The sequence below is a fragment of the Prinia subflava genome, chromosome 8 (assembly GCF_021018805.1).
Source record: "Prinia subflava isolate CZ2003 ecotype Zambia chromosome 8, Cam_Psub_1.2, whole genome shotgun sequence".
NCBI lineage: Eukaryota > Metazoa > Chordata > Aves > Passeriformes > Cisticolidae > Prinia > Prinia subflava.
This window is the reverse complement of record NC_086254.1, coordinates 28,056,062-28,074,521: the sequence shown is the minus strand read 5'-3', so window position 1 is coordinate 28,074,521 and position 18,460 is coordinate 28,056,062.

Here is an 18,460-nt window from a genome sequence, read left to right as displayed (position 1 = left end):
CACAATTGCAGGCTGTCCTGTGTGGAGCAGAGCTATTTAGCTAATGGACACACGGCTCTGGGAAGATGTATGGCCCTTTGTAAAGCCCTGCTATGATTACTCTGCATTCCTCATAAAAGGCAATGGTGCAATTCATCTTCCACCGCAGCCTGGAAGCCTTTGGGACCAGCTGAGGAGCTGATTTACTTCATCCTTTCCTAATGAAGAGAGGGCTGGGAGGCTGAAGTTGGCCTTTGAAGGAGGTGCTCTGTGATGGATATTGATAGGGAGGGTGTTTGATAGAGAAATGGGGTGGCTGAGAGGGGAATAAAGGCAGATTGTTCGCAAATCAAATTTCTGCAGCTTTAAAGTGTGTGAGGTGGTGGAACACAAAATGCAAAACAAAGCTGCTTCCATGGGCTGGAGTGTAGCAAATGTGGGACAAACACCACTAGTTCTGCAGGAATATGAGCTCCTCAGGAATCCCATTTCCCCACAGCATCCCAAATTGTTTGACAGAGCCACCTGTGTGCTCACCAGAAGCCTTTGGGACACAGAGGGACAGGGGGAAGTCTCCTGCTGCTGTCCAGTGGCTGAGGCTGAGCTCAGAGGAGGCACAAAAAACCCCAGTATCACCAACACAGAGTTCAGCAGCATGTGAGAATATTCTCTGCCACATTATGGGGTTGTGTAGGAGTAAATCTTAAATAGGCTTTTCACCACGTTGCCTTCAAAATGGGAATTTTGACCAAAGTGGTTGAATCTCAGAGCTGCACCTCAATTATCCCAGGTGAAAGAGGACCTGCAAAAACAAAAAAACAAGCAAGGAACTTTTCAATTTTTTTCAGTTTCCAAGATTTTCTGTACCCAGGAACCTCCAGTACCAATGAATGGGATGAAAGCTCAGTCCTGTGCTGTGCAAAGAGACAATTCTTTTAAACAGTCAGTGAATGGATGTGCCAGGTGCTGATCTTTATTCAGCATTCACCCTCTTGCTGTACAAGGAAGAAATGAGAGTCACTGAAAGGAAGGTTCCAGCTGAAGAATGAAAGAGAAGCCAACCTTGGCTCGCAGTGATAAATCCTGCTCCTAAATACAGCACTGCTGCAGAGCCTCTTGTTCTTGCCCTGCTTCCAAGCAGAAAAGGTTTGATTCCCAAAGCCTGTTTTCTCCTTCAGTCTTCACAGATATTGATCTGTATGAAAATGGATTTTAGAAGAAGGAGGGAGAAAACAGCCCCATGACCTCCACACTTATCCAGCAGTCAGAGTCACTTGAAAAATATCTTGATGATAGCTTGGCAATTTTCTCAGGCTGGGCAGCTGATGTAGGCAGGAGAGCAACACAGGCAGCAGAATTTGCCTCTGTACTCTGAATAAAGGCTTATTCCAGTGGGGATTGTGTCCAATTCAGCCCTTTTGAAGCAGAGTGCAGGTAAGTGGTTTTGTGAACACAGGTCTCCATTGGCTGCTGGTCAGTGGGTGCAGCTCCACTAGAGCTGTTTGCAATTAGGAGAGAGCTGGTGAGGGCCTCATCACCCCCAGCCAGATGTGCTCCTCTAATCCACATCCAGTGGGATCCCCAGCATCCTTCCAGGAGCCACACATCTGGGCTCCAGTGTCACATGGGACTTGTGGGACAGAAACAAGCACTGCTCACATCCCACTGATCAACCAGACACATCCTTCTGGGGCTGGGGGGCATGGAGGGAGTCACAGGGCAAGTGCTGGACCTTTAGCGGCTGTGACTGAGCATAAACAGAGTTTTGGATTCCTGCAGTGAAGGCATCTGATAAAGCCAGACCCTGCTGAAGGCAACACACACAGCTTTGCTCATGTGGTTTTGGGAAAAGTCTTAAAACTTTTCTGTTTATGGATGTTGTATTAATATGAGGTCAGAGAAGTTTCCAGGTATCTCATAGATGTGGTGGCAGATGGGATTGGTGCCTGATTTCTGGAAACCCTTGCTCTTGTGGGTCCTCGCACTGTAGTTTTCATTTTTGTGCAAAGTATGATTCAGGCTGAGAAAAATTAAAATAAAAAAGAGCAAATTCTACAGAGGAAAAGAGAGGTTCTCTTCTCTTGCCTTTGGCTAAAGTAGCTGCAGTAATGTTGGCAGAATAAAAGGAAAACCCAAATTTTGTTTTTCATGGGCATGTGGGCAGAAAGCCAGAGGGCTTGTGAAGAAAGCTCCAAACTGACCCTGACCTGTCCCTCCTGGGCAGAGATTTCCCCTTGCCTCGGGGTTGTTATGAGGATCTGCTCTCTTCTCAAGGACTTTTAAAAGCATTTAATGAGATCCCTGTTTGGAAATCAAAGGCCAATATAACAGCACCACAGTCTGCTCCTCAGCATCTCAGGGATACCACCTCCAGTGTTCTCTCCCTCTCTGGAGCAGTAAAGCCAGGCATAGACAAATAAATAAATATCTTAAATATTAGTTAGTCCCAAAACCTCCAGCCACCAGCTCTAGGCACAGTCAAGGCAGCTTTTCTAGGGGTCTACACAGGGACAACCACAAAAGAAATGCTCATTAATCCCCCATGGAGAGAGGACACAGAGAAGCTCTGAATGCTTCTTCAGATGTTGAGAGCTCCTGGTTTTTGCCTTCTGTAGAGCTGCAGATGCAGAGTCCTGGCCAATTCCTGTCATGCCACTATTTGCTGAGTGAATTTAAAGTCTGTGCTTATCATGGGCACACAAAACAAGTGTTATCTCTGTAATTAGACAGTTAAAACCACAGCACAAGCTACAATTTCTCATGATAATAAAATAGTTCATTAGCATAAGTCCATCAAGAGCAGATTTTAAAAATAATTGGTTTAGATTTTGAGCTAACATCTGCTTTGATTATTAGCTCTTGGACACTTTGGTTTTAATTGGACAATTTAAAGAAAATGTCATCCAGTGCCTCCGGTCTTCTTTCACTAGAACATTTCTTTTTCAAGAAGAGTTCTGTGAAAGTTTGCCTTTCTGTAAAGAAGTGTGTGTGGGTAAAACAGCCTCAATAGCAGCAGTTACTGCTATTCTTAACTGTAACAGTGGCCAGGGCACAAAATTAAAACAAAGTGAAACTGGGTACTATTTTGGAAAGGATTAATTCCCATCCTCAGTATCTAAGCACAGTGCCCTGGAGGAAGCAAGCATCTTGCAAATCACAGTTTCTTCAGGTGCTGGAGATGCTGTTCCACCTGGGGCTGTACATTTTAAAGTGACCCAGGGACATTTTTAGGGGGTTCCAGGAGGAGCTGTACAGCTGCCTGCCCTGATGGGCTGTGCTGGCAGAAAACCCTTTACAGTCTGCAGAGCCAGGGACACAGAGACAGAGTGAGCTGCTAGAAATGGCCCATGAAGTTTTCTGTCACAGAGAATGGATCACATGGACAGAACACCAATTTGGAGAGCTAGAAATACACAGCAGATGGAACAGACCTGTTTGTGCCAGAGCAGAACTTGGCAAGGGGTGGCTGAAGCTGTTGAGGTAGCATCAGCTTCTGTTTCCTTGGAAAGCTCTGTGAAATTTTCTTTTTAACCTGAAATCCTGTTGCAAAAAAAAAAAAAAAAAAAAACCAAAATTGTGAGCAAAACAGATTTTACAGCACATGAGGGAGAAGTATCAGGTCACAGGCTGAGACAAGACCCTTGAATCTTCCTCTTCCAAAACAATGTCAATCCTGGCTCACCCCTGGTTCTTCTTCTGTTTTCAAACTCCAGCCTTTGACACTGCCAGACATCTCCTGTTCTGCTACTGCTGTTCAGAAAGTTTGTGTCATGTTCTCAAATCATCCCCTGACTGTCTCCAGAAGCTTGGACCATCTTCTCCCCAGTTCTGCTGTTCCAACCCCACTTTGGGTCCCCCATCTTCCCAGGCTTCCCACAAAGGTCTCACAGGAGGTCAGAGCTCTCCCGGGTCCCTGCTCCCATGGAAATTATTAGGGAACCTGTCCAGACAACTTCTCCCTTTCCAGCTCAGATTTCTGGAAATAGCAGCCTGCCCACATTTGGACAACTTGCCTGTTACGAGGCAGACGAAGCCTCTAAAACTCTTCCCCTGACATTCAGAGCTGCTATTTTTTAATGCTAACTGTTGCCTTGGTATTTGCATTTGAAATGGGTTTGCATTTCCTCAACTCTGGTGCCACCCCCTCGGCAGCAGGAGAGACTCTGTGGTTTTACAGGAGCCTTTGAGGCACCAGGTTGTCCCTGAGACCTTTGCTGGTGTCCCCAAGATGTGCAGTCCTTGAAACACCTCACTGAAAGGATGCAGCCATCCCAAAAAGCAAATCCCAGTCCTCATAAACCAGTGGGAGAAGGACCAGTTCTGGCACATTCTGTATTCCAATTCTCTCTCTCTCTCTCTTTTTTTTTTTTTTTTCTTCATGATTTCATGACTTAGAAGCTCTAATCAAACCATTTTGTTTTGTCAAAGGCATTTTAGAACAGCTAGTCACTCAGCATGGATCACCTTCCATGGAGCATTTTATCCTACAGTAAGAATAAGATGTAGTGTGGATGATCAACCATTAAAAGCTCCTTTGCCTGGAAGCACAACGCCCTGAATATAAAGAGGAAATGAAAGATGATACGTTGGGTCTTCTTCATACCACGTTTTTCTGGAATTTTTAAAAATTTTAAATTCTAACTAAATTATTGACAGGTAAGGGAGGGTAGGTGCTACTGCCAGATAAAAATATATTTATGCTCAAAAACTCTCATAGTTTTTGGCAGTTGAGGTTAAGATTATTTAAAGTCTAGCTAGAAAAACATAGAGTCACACAGACTTCAGTGTGGGAATATCCTGGGCTGTGAAATTTTCAAAAGAGACAGCACAGCTCTGGAATTTTGTACACCAATTTCTTGAAAGCAGAATTCTGCTTAAATGTGGAAGGATTTCATTGCACAGAGCCTACCACGCTTGCTCTAATATGATGACAGATTAGAAGGATGGAAAGTTAAAAGGGTATTTCATCACTCCCTTTTTAAGGAGTGTTTACTGCAATCACTCATTCCAGCCATCAGATCTACAAACCTGCACAGAACCTCACAGAGGAAAAATGCTGGGATCAACCCCAAGTTTTCAGTGTGGGTGTTCAGTGCAGATTGAAAGAGAAGTGAACGGATTGAGAGCCAAGCTGAGCACATTTCTCAGGAGAATGAATCAATTCCAATACACTCCCGGTAAAGGAGGAATTTCATGCTTTGGTAACTTTTCCTGACACTGTAATTTATATGGGCCCTGCCTGTGTAAGTGCTGATCTGAGTGTTTTTCCTGAGGAAAACTCAGCTCATTTTCCCCCTGTGACACCATGAGGGGCTGTAAACTGGAGGAAGCCCTGGCTGCCTCTTGCTCCATCCCCATCCCCAAGCAGGGAGGACAACGCTGTTAGACCCAGCTTTGAAGTCAGACCCAGCTTTGAAGTCAGACCAGTCTGCTCAGGGTATTTGCAATCCATTTTTGAATGTCTCCAGGCATGGACACTTCACAGCCTCCACAGGAAACCTGCAGGGGAAGCCTGAAGCTGAACAGCAGAAAGGTTGACACCATTTTGACTCTCTGCTGATGACCCAGTGGTGGGCTGCTCTTATCAAAATAGAGTCCTTATCAAAATAGAGACAGCACTCAGTTATCTAAACTCAACAGACCCACAGACAAGTGCTACACTTGTACAGTTTCTCTGCCAAATCATGTAAGCACATAATCAAATGAAATCAAGTCATGGCATGACAAGTTTCAGCTCAGCAGAAGAGAGAAGAAAACCTTGTCCATGCTTTCATCCCTTTGGATGTGAAATGTGTTTGCTTAAGCTTCCTCATTAAATCAGTCTGACTTGGCCATATCACCTGGCACACTGGGCCAGTCCACGCTGATGTGGGTTCTGGAAACAAACTGGGGGACTCCCCTCTGTCCTTCCCTTTCCTCACTGCACAACTGAGTTGCCTCACAGGAGATCAAACACCAATCTTCCAATTCAGACATGAATCTCAGGGGACAAAAGTTTATTCACCCAACTTCTCTGTTTTAAAACTGGTGAAATTCAGCATGTGCTGACTTTATGAATAATCTCCAGATCATGGCAGTGTTGGCTGGAGAGTGCTCCTGGAAGCCTCTAATCCAACTTCCAGCCTGAAGCAGGACTAATGCCAGCACTAGATCAGGCCAGACATGGCTGGAAATCCCTGACCTTGTGGATTTTATCCCTGCCCTTCACACTGTCCTGTTTTTCCCTATTTTTCTCTCTCAGTTGGTATTTCTATTATTCTGTCTCCAAGAACCCCCAGCTGCCATCATGCACCACTGTGCACAGAGATGCACAGATACAAAATGGATGTGATTTGTCTGAAAACTGTCAAACTAAGCAAGAAACAGCAGAGTCCTCATTTTGCAGTTGGAGACACAGGGAGGTGCAGATCTGCCTTAGGGCATGTGAAGGGCAGAAGGGACACAAAGAAGAAGGAATATTGTGGCAAGGGAGGCCTGAGCTTGTCTCTCAGGGTGCAGACACAGACGTACTGGTGGGTGTGAGAGGTGAGGAGTGAGAACAGCTAAGTGTCAAGAACTCAGTAAACTGATGCCTGCAACAAATTGGCTTTTCAGAGGTCAAAATATGGCTGGGATTTGAAAGGATCTTAAAGCTAAGTCATTCCACCCCCTGCCATGGGCAGGGACAGCTTCCACTATCCCAGGCTACTCCAACCCCTGTCCAACCTGGCCTTGAACACTCCCAGGGATGCGCCATCCCAAGACTCATTTCTTGCTGTTTTTTATTTTCTAGACCCCAGCTCAGATTTTAATCCAAAGCAAGAAAATCCCATTTGCCTCCTAATCATTTCCCATCACCAGAGCATCCTCAGGAGAGGCAGTTCTTGCTGATCTTCAGAGTTCTGTCATCTTGCAGCAGCTCCTGATTTACTCCCCAAGAACACCTCACAATCAGAGGTTGCAGGACCTGGGCCTGTAATCTATTCTGGGAAAGGAATCCATCTTCATTAACTCTGGAAGCAGTCATGTGCATCCAAAGTCCTACATTAATAATAACTGGTCCCATACTTGATTAAAATGGGGGCACAAGCCCAACTCTCATTAAAAGCAAGGGCCCAAATCCCATAAACATTCCTGGTGCTTTAATTACAATGGAACAGAGAAAAGACAGCAGTTAGTCATGTACTTTCTGACAGGCACTTGCTGTTGCTCTGTATTACAAGGGCATAGGGAATAGAGATCTTATTGGAATGCATCGAGAAACAGCAGCCCTCAAAAGAGCCCAAAGAAAACGTCTACCATATTTTAATGATTTTTTTCCATCTAATTTTCCACTTAAACAAGGCAGCAGTATCAGTTTGCAATCAGCTGAGACACTGGCACTAGCTCCCAGTGCTTCCTTATCACATTTGCAACAGCTCTTCCACACAGCGTGGCTGGAATTAACATTCAGGACCAGCAGCAGGGCAGGCTCTCGAGCCAAGCACCTGTAGACGATGGAAATTAAAATCAGGAGCCAGAGCTGAAAGCCAGATCTCACACACAAGCAACCCAGGTCTCCAGAGATGTAGTAAAGACTGGAGGATTTCACGCTGCATTGAGCATGAATGGAGCCTGGTTTCTAGGACCAAATCTGTTCTTATTAAAAGGCACACAGAGCAAGGATAACACACGAGGTAGGGTTTGGGGTGGGGGGATCTGCTTTGCCACAGATTTATCTTGATCAATCACTTTGCTTCTCCATCCCTCATTTCCCTGTAAAATGAAAATGGCAGTCTCCTCATGCACCCTTCAGGCTGTGAGATGCTGAGACCTTCTGGGCAGGAGGGGGGGAAGTAAATAAGCAGCAGAGTTGCTTGAATAAACTGTTTAAATACCAAATGTTTATCTGAGTGGGGGGAAAAAAAATCCCACCAAGAAAAAAATTCAAAAGCACAGACACCCATTAAAATGCACACTTATGGAAGAGAAACCCTGCCTGCACTGAGGGCTTGGGGACAGACCCTGCTCTGTTCCTGACTGTGCTCTGAGTCACCTGAACACAAAGCCTCTGTGCTTATCCCCTCAGCCTTGTCTGCTCACGCAGCCCAACACAGCAGAACACTTATCTGGTGCAGGCAGGCAGCTCTGCACGGCTCCAGGGCTTTGTGCCTTCCCTCTCTCTTTGCAGGAGTGGTGCTGATGTCCCTCACCCAGCCTCTGGTCACTGATGTCCCTCACCCAGCCTCTGGTCACTGGCAGCTCCCATCAACAGCAGCTCCCAAATGAGGCTCCACCATCCCTGGCTCCAGCTGGAGCTGGTGCCTCTCCATCGTACAGTGCCACTCCTGTGCTGGCACCACCTGGAGCATTTTCTTTAAACACACACTGGAAACAAACAAACAAACAAACAAACAAACAAACAAACAAAGTGGGATTTTTGTTAATTCACAGCAATTTTCACAGTGCCATAGACCATGAGAAGGTAAAGATCACCATCACCTTGTAAACAGGTCCAAGGGCAAGGTGAAAGCCTGGCTGCCCTCTGTGCTGGCCCAGAGCAGCTCCCTCCCTCTCAGAGGCAGGAGCTCCCTTCTCCAGTGTCTGAGCTGGGGGAGGTGGAGTACACAGCTTTTCTCTGGGATAACTGAGCTGTGATTTGGTCTGTGCACAGAAAGGAGCTCAGAGGGCTCTGTCCAGACAATGCCTTCTGTTTGCTTTGCCTGCTCTCTTTCTAAGCTGAGGTTCCACACCATAATGGAGGTTTCCTGTTGACCCCCAGGTTCTGGGCAGCAGAGCCTGGCTGTGCAGATGTTCCTTTGTGGATTTGGGCTGTGCAGATGTTCCTTTGTGGATTTGGGCTGTACACCCCAGGTGCCTGTCACCACCTCAGGCACAGGCAGGGAGGATGGGGTGTGCCCCTTGCATCCAAGTCATGGCATGCAGGTCCTGACCACTCCAGCTGACCCAAAGGAAGCCTCTCCTGAGCTGGTGGAGTCAGACTTTCAGATATTCACAGCTTACAGGCACTCACTGAGGTCAAAGTGTTTTGTAGCACAAAGAACCAGACCCCATCTGGGAAAAGTGAGGCAGAACCCATTTTGGGGTGAAGGACAGACATATTAACCTTCTCCTCACACCTTCCCAAGCAGGACTGAAGTGTTTGTCTACCCTTAGCCTCTATGAGGCAGATGAGAGTCTGAAAAAACACGATTATATTCCCTGAGCACTTCAAAGAGAAGTGGCAACAGTTCCATGCAGCAAACCCAGCTCTGCCTTTCCTGTGCATCCAGGGGAGGGGACAGATGTGCCTCTACCAAAAGCAGCAAAGGGACTGTCCCCATCCCTGTGCCCACCCCTGTGTCCATCCCTGTCCCCGTCCCTGTCCCCATCCCTGTCCCCTCTCAGGACAGCCCTGCCCAGCCCTGCACGGCCATCCCTGCCATCTCTCCCTTGGCCTCTCCACAGGCACACCACAAGCACTGCAGCAGCTCTCTCCTTCAGAAATGCTAAATCCGTGCTCTGCTTCTCCCTGGAGCCGTCTTTCATTCCAGATGGCACGTGATTAGAGTCCTAATTAGTTATTAGCTTATCAGCAGCATCCCGAAGCACTGACCAGTAACAGCAGAAAGCAAAAGGGAATTAAGGAGCAGTGGATTGCCTTGTTTAGCTTATAAGGGTTTGCAGGAAGCAATTAACTGGAATCGTCTTGATTGGTATTTGTGGAGAAGGATGCTCTTATTGACACCTTGGAGGAAAAACTGTTATGGGAAGGAGAGTTAGAATGTGAAGGGAAAAGAAATAAAAAATTAATTGAGCTCATTCTTTTACCTTAAGCAGAGAAAACGGCAAAACTAACAAAAATTTAAAATGTTATTTGTGCCCAGGCACTATTCCCACCTCCACAGGCTCTGAGTCACTCTGACATGCACAATCCAGGGTGTACCAAAACCTCATTTGGCGCCTGCAAGATCTGTCAGTCACATCCAGAGGTTGCAAAAAAGCAGCTGAATTCCATGATTTTCACTGGAATCATACAAATTTGTATCCCCTCTGATGATCTGGCCCTACCTGTGCCAGAAATGACACAGAAAGGGGCTGGGAGAGTTGAGGTGATTAAAATAATGCCTTAAGAGAGTTGGAAAGTGGGTAAGACACCAAAATAAAATGGGAAGCTAGTGACACATTTAGGGAGGCAGAGAAGAGGAAGAGCATTTCATCCTGAAAGGCCATGAAGGAAGGAGATGAATTACAGAGCCAAATATAAATTTGTGATGTGATTCATTCAACAGGGGAAAACCCATTGCATTAAAGTAAAACACAGAAACTTGTTCCATGCTTGGAACAAGGGGAACCACTGACACTCGGTGTCTGACACCTTTGTGATGAGCAGGAGCTCTTCTCCCAAATGTGCCATTGAAATCAAATTCAGTGAGCTCTGAAGTAATGGCTTTGTGCTATGTTCATCTTGGGAAATGAAATGGAAAAAAATATTCCTCTTTTTCTTTTCTTTATTGGTTTGTCTGTTCTTCTCCACCCCACTCTTCTTTTGGAATAGTTCATGTTCCAGAGGTCACCAGATGTGTCCTCAGGTCCTGTGGACTTATCCCAGACCCTCCTGCTCCACTGACTGCTCCAGCAGTGCAGTGCTGGCTGTGGGAACAGGCAAGTTCTTTCTGGGGGCAACACTGTAAGGATAAACACTTCCCCTTACCAATTACTTCCTCCTCATTACAACTTGGAAATCTGTTTATTGCCCAATTGTCCGTCTTCAGCCAGGCTGCATTTGGAATCACTCTCTGCTGCCTTTTTCTAAATATAAAATCACTCCTGCTGTAGCTTGAAATTCATTTGATTTTTCCCATATTACAGGAACTAATCTAAAATTTGACACCATCTGAGAATTCTCCCTATCTGTCCCCTTGTTGGGTCTTGTTAAAATAAATAATAAAATTTAAAAAAGGAATGTAAGTCTAATTTAAGCTGCTTTTGAAAGTTTCAATTGATTGGTGTAGCCAGGTCCTTTGAAGCACCACAGGAAGCTCTTTATTAAACAGAGCTGGCTGGTTTCTCAGTGTGTCAGACAAGCTCTCCAGGTGGGATGAATGTATTCATGTGATATTTCATATTTCATATTCATGTATATTCACACCTGGCTGTGCTGAGGCAGAGCTGATACCACAGCCCTGCTCAGGGGGTGGGAGCTGGCACAGCTCACTTTGGGCCTCTCAGAGCTTTGCTCAGCCCCTCCTGGGCAGGCTCTGCCCTCAGCCCTGGCCAGGCAGGTTCACGTTTCATCTGTCACCAGAACAGTCTCTAAATAGGATCCTTGGCTCACCCCTGATGGCAGATCCTGGACTCTTTCCCAGCCTCTGACAAAACATCTCCAGGTCAGGAACTGGCAATGCTCTGTCCCTGAAGGATGTTGGGTCAGTTTAGCCAGGATGGAAAATTTAGGGTTGGAGTTATAAGATCTTCCACATTTTAGGCAGCCTGGGAAACTGGTCTCCTCACTCTAATCTATTTTTAGATGTGATTATATTTATAATGTTTTATTATTTGTATTTTAAAAGGGCAGCGAGGTTGCAAAGTGACTTCCATTCCACTGCCCAATGTCCCATGGTCCTTTCAAAGAACAATCTGACAAATCTTGCCACTCTGGCTTGGGTTATTTACCCCAAAACCAGCCTTTTGGCACTTGAAAGGAGGAGAAATCTGTGTCCTGTGAAAGGCTGAAGGCAGCTGAGAGACTGAGAAATTTGTCTCACTGTGTTCTCCTGCTGGAGACAGCATGAAGACTTGAACACAGGTTTTGAGTCTCCCTGGGACTTCCTCTGCCGAAATCAAGAGGAATTGTTATCACTGAATGGGAGCTTTTTGGGGGAAAGGATTGCCTGATTTTGAAAATCACATACGCTTTTTAAAAAATTATTTTTATTGTTATTTTAAATAAAGGTAGTGGGAGAACCCAGTGAGGAACTGGGCTGCTCAACAAGAAGGACACCAGGAGGGTGGGTGTGTTCTGCAGGGAGTGGTTGCTTGTTTGCTTTATTAAACCTCAGATGAAGGTCCATGTTTCACGTATTAGCAAATGCTGGATTTTCCATCTTGCAGCACGTATTTAGCTGTGACTAAATGAACCAAAACTTCACCAAACCTCCCCTTTTTCCAACTGTAACTTTGTGGTGAAATTCCACCCCGAGCCAACCCCCAGCTCAGAGAGTGCTTTGTATTGACATCCCCTGTTAGCAAAAGAAGGGAGGAAGGAAGGAGTAATCTGAACTGGAGCACTTTGTATGAGTCTATTAATGTTTGATTTCTGATGCCCAGAAAGAGGATGTTAATAATGCATTATTGCTGAAGGCTCTGCACAGCCTGGGGAGGAGGACAGCAGCGTGACAACGAAAGCAGTGAGGCACAAGTGTGAGCTCCACACAACCAGAAACCTCTCCCAGCACATTTCCATTGTGCCATTTGCTCTTCAAACCACAATAATGGCAGAGGTTGTGAAAATCTGTGGTACAGTTTAGTGTAGGTGCGATTACCTCTTCTATAAAGTACATTTCCTTTACAGAATATGGCATTTCTGGGGGTACCCAGAGATACATTGCCAACCCCATGACTACATTTAAATGTTAAAAGCAAATATCACATGAAAAGATGGTAAAATCTCCTTAATCCTCTCCAAAAAACCCTCTCAGAAGCTGGTTGTGTTTTTGGTATTGTTGAACAACTCAGCCCAGTTTGTAAATAGTTTCTCTTGATGTCTCAATGCTACACCAGGAGGGAGAAAAGTTGAATTTAGAGTTCCTACTCCTCTTTGAGGGTAAAGCCCATGAAGTTTCTTTAAAATATTCACTGTATTTAAGTGTGTTTAATAACTGCCTGTGAAACCTAGAGAAAAAGACAAAGAATCATTTTCTCTCCCTGGATAAAGCTAACAGAAAAAATAAGATGCATTTGCGTTATAGACTCTTAAATGAGAATCACCCAAGGAAAGGAATATGACCTTAAATTCAGAAATTTGTCTAATGAAAGCTGGTTTCTAAGAAGGGCATTATTACACTCTGTGAGAAACTGTGTTATCAGTGCATTCTTCTCCTCTCCAGCAAGACTGGCAGTGCCTCTGGTCAATGCCATTAGACTGAGGCTCCTGGAAGTCTTTGAAATGTTTTTTTTCCAGAATGAAAGGGAATGAGTCAGATCAAAGTTGAATAATGCAGGCTAAAAAGCCTCTCTTTTCCTCTTCCACTTCCTAATTAAGATGAGTGTGTAATCTCCATGAAGACAGAGGTTCAGCAAAACCAGGGAATGGAAGTGCTGCAAATACAGAGCCAGAACCTTTCTTCACTAATTGAACCTTTTCAAGTGGGCTCCACATGCCATGAATTGACAAATTACCCTCCAGGACCGGGTAAGTAGGAAGAGGGGTTTGCTAAAGACAAAAGCAGAAGGAAGAGAAAGGGGAAGAATATGCATTCTGAATCATATTTCTGAGTGAATTTCCAATTCCCTTTATCAGCCTGTACATGGCATCCAGCTCTGTGTGGCCTGAGATTGGTGACATCCTCCCTAATTATCATCCTGAAGGCCAAACCCAGCCATTCCCAGAGCGTGGCTTTAGAGCAGCCTTTGAAGGAAGTCACAGGCTCCTTTTGGGAGAGTTCAGGGGTTCTGAACATGAACATGATCATTTCTTGCAGAGCAGACTCAGTGCTGTTTACACTGAGTGGGTGAACAGGCAGAAGGTCTTAGCTGCTGCCTTTCTTTTTGCTGGTAAAACAGAGGCAGTGTTGGGTGCTGGGGACCTGCCTGGTTCTGCCTGAGGGGTTTTTGTGTTTGCTCTCCCCCTGCTTAGCAGAACAACTTGCCACAGCAAAGCAGAGCATCCCAGGGACTGCTCCAACCAGGGTCTGCCTGGCCTCTGCCTGGCTCAGGGCACAGACAAGCAACAAAAAAATATTGTTTGTGATCGTTTACTTAAGTATGGATTTAGTCCTTTTGTGCTGCTGTCTCAAATCGCTGACACCGAGTCACATCACATCCCCTGCACAAAAACTCACCCTGTCTCCTCTGCTCCAGGCATCTGGCCAGCATTAAACGGTGCCCAGTGGGAGTGAGGTGAGCCAAGAGGATAAATAATTATCCCTTGGTGTGGCGAGATGTGCTGGGGGAAGGGAGGAAGAGATTAAAATAATCTTTTTGGAAAATGGATCAAAAAGCTCTAAGCGGAGATTATCCACAACCCAAAGCCAGGCCCAACGCCATCCCTTCCATAAATAAAAAAAGAAAACACCCCAGCAAAATGAAAAGTCAGAAGATTGACATAAACCCTGTGGAAATGCGTGGCTATGTCCCTGTCTGGCTGTTTGGACCTAAAAGCAGCAGCAGAATGACAACAGGCAGCTCAGAGCCAGCAGAACCTGTTTCACTCATCACCTCCTCCCACGGGCTTATTATTATTATTATTATTATTATTATTATTATCATCATCATCATTATTATTATTATTATCTCGTGGGGGTAAAGTCAGTTTGGTCCCACTGTGTCCCTATTGAGGCAACCAAGAGGCCCTAGCAGGGCCTTTCCCTTTTTCCACTGATGATTAGAAGACGGCAAGCCATCTCTAAAGGATGCCAAGAGCTCGGAAAGTACACAAAGATAATCAGGAGTTTGTTTTGTGATTTTCAAATTGACCATAACAGTGGGTTCTGCTACTTCCTTTAGGATGAAAGAAGAAACCCATAGAGAAAGTGTGCAATGATCTGTGTGCAGAAGTGATGCAGGAAACCCCCAGGAAGGCGTGTGGGGACACAGAGCTGCACAGGGGGAATTTGTGGGGACAGGCAGAAGGTGAAAGGGATTTTGTGCTACTGAGACTCTCACAAAGTCTTGTGCCACAAAGAAATCCCAATATCTGTAAAGTGAGGCTGGTGATCACTCCTGAGTTCTCTCATCCCAGAGAGAGTGAATGGAGCAGTTTAGAGATGTGGAGGTGGAAGAGAAAAATCAAAAATGTTATATTTTGCCTCCAGTTTCAAGTTTCCCAAGAAAAAGGATAAATATTTCATGACTCCTTTTGCTTAAAATAAAATGCTGTGAGTCAGAGAGAAACTGGCAGCCAGATCAACTGGGCAGTGTTGAAAAGATGCAGCTGGTTGTGTTCAAGCTGAAATGCCCTGGCATGAAGGGACTGATAGAGGATGCTGGAGCTGGACTGACAAGTGACCATTCAAGAACACACGGCTGAAAGCTCAAAATGGAACACATAGCTGCAATTCCTGTTTATAATATGATTGTGTTTCAAGTTACACAAAGGGAATGGGTAAAACCCTGGGAAATCTTTGGATGCACTTGGTAGGTAAGAGCAAGAGAAGAGCTGCTTTTTGCCTGGCCTCTGGTCCACCCAGGCAGAGGGAAACAAAGCTAAAACTTAAATTTCATGTGGCTGGATAATTTCTCCTCCTTCTCATCTCGCTGCTTCACTGCTGTTTTGACTTGGAGGCATCCTCTTGGAGGCAGGGATTCGGTCCAGAGCCTGGGCAGCTCATCTGCATCCCTCTTTCCCGAGGAGCGCACACGCCCTGCTCCCGCGGCAGAGCTGAGTCACTATTTCGGCTCTCAGAGGGGCATCTTGCCGTGCTTTATCTCACACGGGGGCTGTACACACACGAGTGTAAACACAAAGGCAGCGACAGCCCCAGCAGGGGCCGAGAGCCGGCAGAACAAAAGCTCAGAGGTCAGGAAGGGTTTGGAGTGATGGGGAATGCGGGGAAGGACAGTGCGGGTGGGGAGAGGGGAGAGGGGAGAGGAGGAAGGCGAATGTCGGGAAAGGTGGAAATAAAAGAAAAGGGGGAGAAAGGGGGAGGGCAGCCAGACGAGAGACAAAGCGATTGCAAAGTGATTGAGCCGAGCAGGCAAAGGGCAGTGCTGGGAGGAGGGGGCAGGACACGGAGGTTCAGCAGGGACAGCCCAGCCAGCCCCGCTGGACGGGTCCGAGCCCCCCGAGGGTACCACCAGGGCTTAGGGATGTGCTGGGTTTGGGATGTGCTGGGTTTGGGATGTGCTGGGTTTAGGGATGTGCTGGGTTTAGGGATGTGCTGGGTTTAGGGATGTGCTGGGTTTGGGATGTGCTGGGTTTAGGGATGTGCTGGGTTTGGGATGTGCTGGGATTAGGATGTGCTGGGTTTAGGGATGTGCTGGGTTTAGGGATGTGCTGGGTTTGGGATGTGCTGGGTTTAGGGATGTGCTGGGTTTGGGATGTGCTGGGATTAGGATGTGCTGGGTTTAGGGATGTGCTGGGTTTAGGGGTGTGCTGGTTTAGGGATGTGCTGGTTTAGGGATGTGCTGGGTTTGGGATGTGCTGGGTTTAGGGATGTGCTGGGATTGGGATGTGCTGGTTTAGGAGGGGCTGGGTTTAGGAATGTGCTGGGTTTGGGATGTGCTGGGATTAGGAGGAGCTGTCTCAGGGCTCCACATTGGGATGCTGAGGCCAGAGTTCAGATCCCACCTTCTTCCAAAGCAGGGGTTCAGCAGGACAAGCTCCCTCTCCAGGCTTACAGCAGGGCTGGAAGGGAACCCTTGGGATGCTTGAGCCTCCCCTGCCCTCAGGAGTGTTAGGAGGTTCCTTTTGCAGAAAACACCTTTCCCCACCAAGCTTCCACTGCCCCTAGGACAGCAGAGCCCTGTCTCTCAGCTTCTGAGGCTAAGCTAGCAGAGGTGTTTCTCCCTCACCTGCATGTTCTCAAGTCCCTGCAATAGGCTCAGCCCATGTTACATTATGCAGCAGCATAAAACTCTTATTTTCTACTGAATTCAAATGAGGTTCCTGGATTATGCATGGAGAGATAACTCCAAGGTAAGAGCCTGGACAAAGAGCAGGGACAGGTTGTGTGCTGCTCACAGGGCGAGGTGTCGGACTCAAGGTCAGTAAATCAATCACCATCCAGGAGACAGGAAAGGAATTGGACAATGCAGAACCTCTCTGACATGCAGATCCTCAACACAGCCTCCTGGCATGGCTCCAGTGACAGAAATAAAGGGTTTCATCCCCTGTGGCACCATTGCTGCTGCTTCTTTCAGCACCTGGGCAATTCTTCTTCCCAGAGTGAGGACAGCTTTCATAATCCATTATTGCACTTGCTTGAACTCCTTGCCCATCCATCACACATGCCAGCACTCACGGCAATGTGGACCTCACACTTCACATCTCTCAGATGTGTCCTTCCCCTCACAGGGCTGACTTGCCCTCAGGTTTCTGTCCACAGAATGTCAGCTCCATAAATTATTATTTCCAAGTGAGAGCTTGGGGCTGCTGAGAGAGCCCAGCTCTCTCTTCCACCCTCTTCCCTCAGCAGGGTGTAAATCTAACTTTCACCTGACAACTGGAAAAATAATAACCCACCACTGCCTTTTGGTTTATACCAAGATTAGAGTTGAAATATTTTATCAGCATGAATTCTGTCTAACATCTGTATTTATTTTAAATCCCAGCCTGCCTGCCCTCTCCTAAGAATAGCTGCTGTCAACCCTTCTAATAGTATGTGCAAATGGATCCAAAAATCCCCCCCAAATATATAAAAATCTGTGTTTCTGGGGATCTGTGGAGCCATCCAGGTAAAGCAGGGGTTTATCACCTGAATGCATGTTACATAAAGCTGTGCAGCTCCTTCGTGCCTATGGGAATGTGATTCACAAAACTGTATCACTGCAGAGAGGCTCCAAGGTGTCACACAACTAAATGTGATTAACCATCCTCCCCGAGTCAATTCAATCATTTCAATGTATCTCTGCTGTTTTTCAGTGCGAGCGTTGAAAAAAAGAAAAACAAACAAGTTGTTTTAAGGAATGGCTGTCCACGGGGGAAGAGGGGAAAACATCTTTATTTGCTGTCAGAGCAGATTATCTGCCCAGCACACGGCCAGGGCTCAGCTGGGCACTGCTGCTCTCTGACACTGCAGAGGGACACAGCCTTCTCTCCAGCTGCTGGGACCGAGGGCTTCTTGTGCTCATGGAGAGGTGGAGAAGGCAATGCCAGCCTCTGGTCAGCAGGTGGAACAAAGACAAGGGGGTCCTGTTTGGGCCGTTCCAGGTTTTGGTTGAGTTTTACCGTCTCCACATCTCTCATTTTATTGCTTTTTTCTGTCCAAAGGAAGAGGGAAATTTGTTATCCTACTGACTAATGAGAAGTGCAAAGCTTTTGCCAGTCCAGGTGCCACAGGAAGAGTGTTGTTCCAGCAAGGCCCATGCTGGTTTGTGGCTTCAGGGTGAGATCCCCAAAAATGAAAACCTCAACTACATTTCCAGCTCAAACAGCACCTTGTTCTCCTTCCCTATTTTGTTTGCCCTTGCTAGAAGTCAAGCTCTTGTTAAGAGTTGACATGAGCGTCTGAGAGCTGCCACAGCTTTTACTTTCCATGGTGAATAAGAGTAAGTAATTAATATTTGACCAGGGGACAACTTTCTTTGCAGACTGAAGGGTTTTTTTAAGCTGTCAGTCAAAAAGCGTATTTGTAATGGGCTT